An 8,188-nucleotide genomic window follows, 5' to 3' on the forward strand; every position below is an offset into this window, starting at 1 on the left:
AAGGTGTCAACAAATAATGCAAGCGAAAGCATAAACAAAATATTGGAAAATCCCACAATTCTTTCTAGCCTTAAAAAAACAAATCTGTTTACAGAATGACACAGACAGCAAGTGCACACCTATGCACTGAAAAAAATTTGGTTTCTCTGAATGGACAACTGCAAGTGTTTGTTCTTAAAAGTCTACAAAAAAACAGAATGTTGCAGAACACTGTCTGAGACACTCAAACAAAAGGGATACAAACCTAGGATCATCAAGAAGAAAATTAACTCTGCTCTACAAACACCACGTGAACACCTGTTGCAATACACAGACAAACAAACATCCTCACACATACCTTTGGTAGCCACATACAATCCTGCCCTAGAAGAAATCCGAAAAATCATCAAGGATCTGCAGCCAATGCTAGCAGAGGATGTGGTGTTAAAAGACATTTTCCCTGAACCCCCCCATCTTGGCCTTCAGACAACCAGCTAATCTCAAACAAAAGCTGGTGAGTAGCAAACTACATACTGAAACAACACACACAGATAATGGAAGCAAACCATGCAACAAAGCCAGATGCAAACTTTGCCAACACATCTGTACCAGCAACACAGCCACCCACAACAACAAGACATACAATATTAAAGGATCGTACTCATGCACTTCACAAAATGTTGTCGCATGATTCAATGCACCAAATGTACTATAGGGTGTTACATCGGTGAAACCTGCCAGCAACTCAATAAAAGGATGAACCTGCACAGATACTCCATCAACCATCATGATGAAGAAAACCTTTGCACTCCAGTTGGGCACCACTTCACCCAAACAGGTCATTCCATACATGACCTCAAAATCAAAACACTGAGAGGTCATTTCAAAAACACCCAAGAAAGAAAGACATTTGAAGCCAAAATGATACATTTTTATGATTGTAAAAACAGAGGACTTAATGTGGATTTGAGCTTCTTAGCACACTATCAAAACTTCCTATAACCTGTGCTTTTTTTTCTCTCTCTTCTCTCTCTCCTACACGCTTACCCCTGCTCCCCCCTAGCCTTATCTGTGCAGTATATGCCACTATTTACTATTTACGACCCTCTTAGTTTTTTTGTCTGCAAATTCTCTACCGTGTTGTTTTAACCCCTGTATCAGAACATGTACTGGTCAGTTTTAAACTGTTTTTCACTTGCTTGGTCAGAAATGCTTTTGACTTGATAAAGGGAGGACTCCCGAAAGCTTGTCTATTATTTTATATACTGCTAGTCCAATAAAAAAAGGTATTACAAGATTCCGCAACATTCAGTTTTTTTGCATTCTTATACACTGGACTAAAACAGCTACCCCAAACTACAGTTCTTAAAAGTCCATTTAAAAATGAGGTACATTCTGTGTACCAAAGCCAAAATGTTCCTGTAAAACCACTGGCCTTTGCTTTTATTTAATTGCAGTCCAAAAGGTATTGCATTTTCATCCCAGATAATTTCACCTACGTTCTTTCTTCCCTGAGAAAACAAGTACATTGGAAAGAAGGAAAACCAGGACATAAAAAGGCTAGAAAAATAGATGACAATTAAACTGAGCCAGCACAAGATTCACAGACGGCAACTCATGCAAACTCATGACAACTAAATAACAAAAAATTAACAGAGGAGAAAGCAGAGTTTAAATATCATGCCATCCCTCTGCCACAAAATGACAACCACATTTTTCAAGAATCCTAAAAGAGTCCTACAGTCTAGTATGCCATCTCACCACAACAAAATGATGATCAAACCTTTTTCAAACATTTCCTGCAAGAGTACCACATTCACTGTTAAATTCCAGTCTCCAAAGTATAAAAGCACACCAATGTCTTAAGCCAAAGGAGACTAATAGAATGTGCCTTGATGCAGTTAGTTATGGAATCTGCAATTTCCAGGTTTTTTTTGCATTTCCTCCACACTTTTTTTCATGCTGTTTAGTAATGGAGGACACACATGCTAATATTTGTAGATTCCTAATCACTTTTAAACTATGACGCTTTACTCTTCCCAATTAACAGTGACCTAACTTGATATGGATGAGTGTTGGCATTAGCAAGACCTAAAATCTAAAACAGTGTCAATAATGGACTCTCTGGTTAATAAATTTAACATATACTGTGCTGTTTACCAAAAAATGCTCTATGGCATCCACACACTCTGTTCATCAGTAGAGTTTTTTGAAGCAGTCTGGACTTGGATTGTGAGTGCTGACTGTCCAAAACAAAGTAGAGTGGAGTGCATGTCATCCTCAATTCATACATTATATGTAATGGTCTTAAATATTTTAAGAGTTTTGACAGTAATACATTTAGACAATGGATACATAGCAAGATTATACAAGTTTATCACTCGTACCTGACCACTAAACAAACAAAACACATATTTGTAGCCAGAAAAATAGAGAAATACAGCCTACGGGTGGTCAAAAAAGAACAGGACTCACAGGAGGACATACGTATTCTCCTATCAAGTTACTGCAGCTCAGGAGACTGGACATGTTGTCCCTCTTGTTACTGCTCCAGTGATGTTGACCATGGAGAAAAAAGGTTCCTGTGTGTCAAAATCGGTATCACCAGAAGTGTGGGGGACACATGGGTAGACCACCAAAATATTTAATTTGTTTATAGTGCAAAAAAAAAAAATAGAACAGATTTTTACATTATGTATTTTTCTTTTGTTATGTATAGCATAAAGCATGGACAATTCTCAATACCAGGGGAAAGTGGTTGCGCATAGACGAGAAGAAAGTCACAGTAGTATAATGTGTGACTCATTTCGCTCCCAGTTATGCTAATTTATTTATGTCATACTAGGAAGAACATTTTGTCTTTTCAACACATAACTGGGAGATGAAACTGATTGCCTATCGTCGCCAGGGGCAATTGCCCCCCAGGCCGCCCGAAATCTAATCTAAATGGCCGCTGGGTGCTGATGCCGCCGGCCGGTGCTACTTTAATACTTTTTTTTAAAATTTAATATGGCAAGCCGGATCGGGTATTAAATGAAAAAAAAAAAAAAATAGTATTAAAGCAGCGCCGGCCGGCGGCATCAGCACCCAGCAGCTGTATGCGATGGCCGCCAAGTGATGGGAGCAGCGTGAGGGGTGAAAGCTCCGCCCCCTCACACTCACCTTTCACCCCTCACGCTGCTCCCATCACTATGCGGCCATCAGACTGCTGGAAATCGAATCTAAACGGCCGCTGGGTGCTGATGCTGTCGGCCGGCGCTACTTTAATACTTTATTTATTTTTAATATGGCAAGCCGATCCGGCATATTAAATAAATTAAAAAAAAGGATTAAAGTAGCTCCGGCCGGTGGCATCAGCACCCAGCGGCCGTTTAGGTAAGTTTTCCAGCAGTCTGCATAGTAATGGGAGCATCGTGAGGGGTGAAAGGTGAGTGCGAGGGGGCGGAGCCACTTCACGTGACTTGCCCCCCAGGCCTTAGGCTGCCAGCCCTCCCCTGATCGTCGCTACATAGACGATATGTTTTTCATCTGGTCAGGCACAGCAGAAGATCTTAACTTATTTTTTTTCTATTTAAATAACAATGATTGGGGTATCAGTTTAACCATTGAACAGAGTTCCCGAGAAATTGTTTTTCTAGACCTCTCAATTTATATTGATAACACACAATTATGTATTAAAACACACTTTAAACAGGTGGATGTTAATAGTTATGTTCTATTCAATAGTGGGCATTATAGCCCCTGGTTAACTGGCATCCCAAAAGGAGAATTAACAAGAGTGAGATGAAACTGTACAAATGACGATATTTTTCAACAACAAGCAAATAAAATTAAAAAAGATTTTTTGACAAAAGGATATCCACAAAATTTATTGGATAAAACTTTAGGTGAAATCTCCAGAATAGAACAAAAGGATTTACTACAATCCAAAGTAAAAAAAGAAAAAAAAGAGGAAATGATACCTTTAGTGTTAAATTTTGATAAATGCTATAAAGATCTAAAGAAAATAATAACTCGTCACTGGCCTCTTTTACTTCAAGATAATGATTTAAAACAAATTTTACCAATAAACCCGAAAATTATATTTAGAGGTGCACCAAATTTAGGCTGTGATTTAACATCAAGTTACACCCGATCACAACAATCTAATAACCATAATGAACACTTTCTGAATAATAGAAAAGGTTTCTTCAAATGTGGTTACTGTACCACATGCCGGGACACAGGCTCTAAAAGTAACGATGTAGTTACAAGTTTCAAATCAAATGTTACAAAGCGATCCTACGAAATTAAACAATTAATAACGTGCCACACTAGAGGGATAATTTATTTATTACAATGCCCTTGTGGTCTACAATATATTGGAAGGACTATTCGTCCACTACACAAGAGGCTAGATGAACATGTTAGAGCTATTAAAACTAAAAAGACTAACTACTCTGTACCACTACATTTTACTAAATATCACGATAGTGACCCAAAAAAATCTTATGTATATGGGAATTCAGATTGTAACTAGAGATTGGAGAGGAGGAGACTATATAAAGAAAATAGGACAAACAGAGATGAAATGGGTTTTCGACCTTAAAACTTTAGACCCCAAAGGGTTAAATCAGGACTTTGATTTATTCAATTTTTTTGATTAAAATCTTTTTAGAGCAAAAATTGTTGTGTTCTATTTACACATATTTTTTCCTTTTTTCCTTAGGTCGAATCTATAGCTCTATATCCCTTTAAATTAGTCTACATATATATATGTAGACTGTGACATGTATTTTCTATATATATATATATATACACGCATTTCTATGGATGTGCATCATGTATTTTGGATTTATATATTGTATATACATATATTTTTATATAGTATATTTTATTTTTATATTTTGCATACATTTTTCTATACATTTATATATTTTTGTATACTTGTATATTTTATATTTTTATGGATATTTATATATATCTTCATGTTTCTTGCACATCCATTTTTATGCACTGTGTATTTGAACTATATTGTTAATTTTCTGGATATGAAGTTTTCTTAATCAAATATATATTTCTTAAAACGTATGCATATAAATGTTTTTTCATCTAAACGTAAATTATATGACATCTTTTGTTGTACATTTGATACAGTATATGTATGTATTTAATATTTAAAATATATCATGTTATAATCTAATGTTTTTGTATATTGTTTTTCATGTTTTAGCATTTGATCTATGTATACCATACAGATCAAAGACATTCTCATCTAACGCACTTTACCACATAATTGATTATAAAGTTCTAATTAGTCTGATTTTAATTAATAGATATTTTATCTCTGTGATTAAAATGTGTTAATTTTTTTTTTCTCATATATATATGTAAAGTGTATGTATGTATTTAATTGCGTGTATATTTTGCACAACTTAGGGTTAACATGGGTTATGCCCTTGCAACATTTTTATTTGTAACTCTTTGGATACAATGTTGCAATCGACAATGATATAATTGAGTTAATTGATACCACACACACAACCTGAATGAGATCAGAGAATTAACTAACCACACGGGAGGAAGTATTTAAGAGGATGAAGGGAGAAAGCCGGCACACCATTGAGAAAGCCTGATTAAGGCGAAACGCGTCTGCGTGCCGTTTTCATTATTTTGCTACACCCGGAAGTTGTCCGCTTGGAGAGAGAGATCCGAGAAAGAAATCCTAAATGTGAGCATACTGCACTTTAGTTTGTAAACGAATCAAATATTTGTATACCTTACCTTCTGCCTCTTTGCTTCGTTCCGTGGTGTTATCGTGTGGACCGATAATTGGCTTTCGTTTTGTGGCGTTATCGTGTGGACCGATAATTGTTTTCTTCGGGAAGGAGTTTTGAAAGCCCATACAATCCTTTTGGTGGGTGGAACCGTTCAATTTACGTCCAGAAAGTTAGAGCAAACTATAATGCTCTCATCAATGTGAGTGGGATACCGCACTTAAAATATCTGATTTTTTTTACGGAAAACACTATGTTTTTGTTACTCTTTTTTTCTTACATATGTTAAAACACTGGAAGAAAAATCACAACTGAAAAATTGAAAAAAAAGACAGAACACAGAGACGAAAAATATAAGTATTGTTTCTTTATTATTCATAACACCTTTTTCATATATATTGTCTGTATTATATATAATCACTTTATATTTGCCTTTTAAATTGGCACAAATATTTCTGCGCAACACTATTGAATTTTTAATGTGTGGCTGGCACCATGTGGTAAAGAGTTAAACAATGGGCACCCACATTTTTTGGGGACATAAGCGATTAGTCCCACAATACTTTCTATACTGAAATAGACGCTTGTTTTATTCATTTTATTATACAGAAAGCACTATGTCTATTTCTGTTTAACGTTTTATGTGCACCTTATCCTGAGAACGAAAAAAAGAACGACACAGGACTGCTGTTAAAGATATCCCCAGACTAGGATTGTATCGTCCATGCAAGTATTGTGGGACTAATTGCTTAAGTCCCCGAAAAATGTGAGTACCCATTGTTTAACTCTTTACCACACTGTGCCAGCCACGTATTATACTACTGTGACTTTCTTCTCGGCTATGCGCAACCACTATCCCCTGTGACCTCCAAGTTATTTATCAAGAAGAGGAAACCTTGGCGAGTGGGTTGCTGCTATTTATAGGACTTTGATTTCACCAAGTGCATTTTAGGACATTTTATTTTGTCCAAGTGTACTTATGGACATTTTATTGTTCTTAGCACTTTTACCTTCTGATTTTTTGCTAGTTCTCAATACCAGCCTAAATATATGAAGTTTCCCTGTTGTCTTGTAAGGAAGTCTAAATGTCTGTGTCACATGTACTTGTTCAGTAAGCATGATAAAATTGATTAAGTGTTTTCTGTAAGCCATTTATTGCGGTTGTTATGATGGCCTTGGTATGGATATAATCTATACTGAAATAGACGCTCCTTTTAAAAATATTTGGGTTAAAAAGCAGTACACAGAGTCTCTGCAAATTGTGATGTTATGAAAACAGGCTGGTTGAGCTTGTGAATTATAAATAGCTCTAGTGTAAAATTTGTAGAAAAAAGTTTACTTGAAGTATGTACTTATATGTAATCAAAAAACTGAATTGTCAGGCACTGAGGCCCCCTTCTACCCTGTCCGGAGGTCCTCCGTTCCGTGCCAACGTCCGGGACCGCTGGCATCTTCGCGGCACGGCCGCATGACAAAGAGTGTCCTCAACTGAAGGTGAGAAAATTACCATATACCAAGATCTGTCTCCCATCACCTTACAGAAACAGAGGGCATTGAAACCAATTACAGCTGCACTGCCAGAGGCTAGCATTCCATATCAACGGGGTTTCCCCTTTATGCTGATAGCCCGTAAGGATTGTAAAAATTGGGGTTACCCAGGATCTCCACTCCTGACTGGGAGTCACCACTACCTCTCCCGGCCCCCCTCTCTTGTAAAAGATTGGTCCACGCACACTAACCGGCAGAAGAGAGTTGGGCAGGCTGCCTCCCAAAGTGCCAAGGTGGGCTGAATGCTGATCCCCTGTGATGCTGGTTTACGTACGCATCTGGTTTACTCACCCTGTCCTTTTCTTGTTGTTGTCTCTGCTGAGCCTGAAAGGAAGCCGTGAAAAGTAAAGGAACAAATTTATTTTCTCTTTTTTTAAATTTCTTCCATACTTACGTGCCGTATACACCATAACCCTGGCAAACCCTTTCATTGCTCTTCGACCTGGCAAAAGATCACACCATCTACAGCTAGCCTACTTCACACCCCCTGCTTCCCTCAGTGACTTTCCAGGGACTCCTGCTTACATCTCTCTCACTTGCTGGACCTGGGTAAGGCGTGATGGACATGTGTTCTAGGACATTACATTTCGTGTGGGTCCTCTTTATATGTTCAGGTCATTGTAATGGCTCTTGACGGTTTTTGTTTCCTGGGCGTTCCGATTTATAATATTTGGCAGATATACTTCACACACTATTTTGTAATGTATAGGTATATTTTTATTTTTATATACACTTGTGGGTGCGGGCGGTTTTTCAGGTATTGCGGACGGGAGTGGGTGGTCAGCCAGTGTACCTGTGGGTCCCGGTAATCCCGCAAGGCTGCCTTCGCGCTGCTCTCTCACAGCATCACTTCTCTTGTTCTGCCCAGGAACACAGCGGAGTCACGTGATTCTACATCTCATCAA

This window comes from Spea bombifrons, chromosome 3 (assembly GCF_027358695.1).
Source record: "Spea bombifrons isolate aSpeBom1 chromosome 3, aSpeBom1.2.pri, whole genome shotgun sequence".
Lineage (NCBI taxonomy): Eukaryota > Metazoa > Chordata > Amphibia > Anura > Pelobatidae > Spea > Spea bombifrons.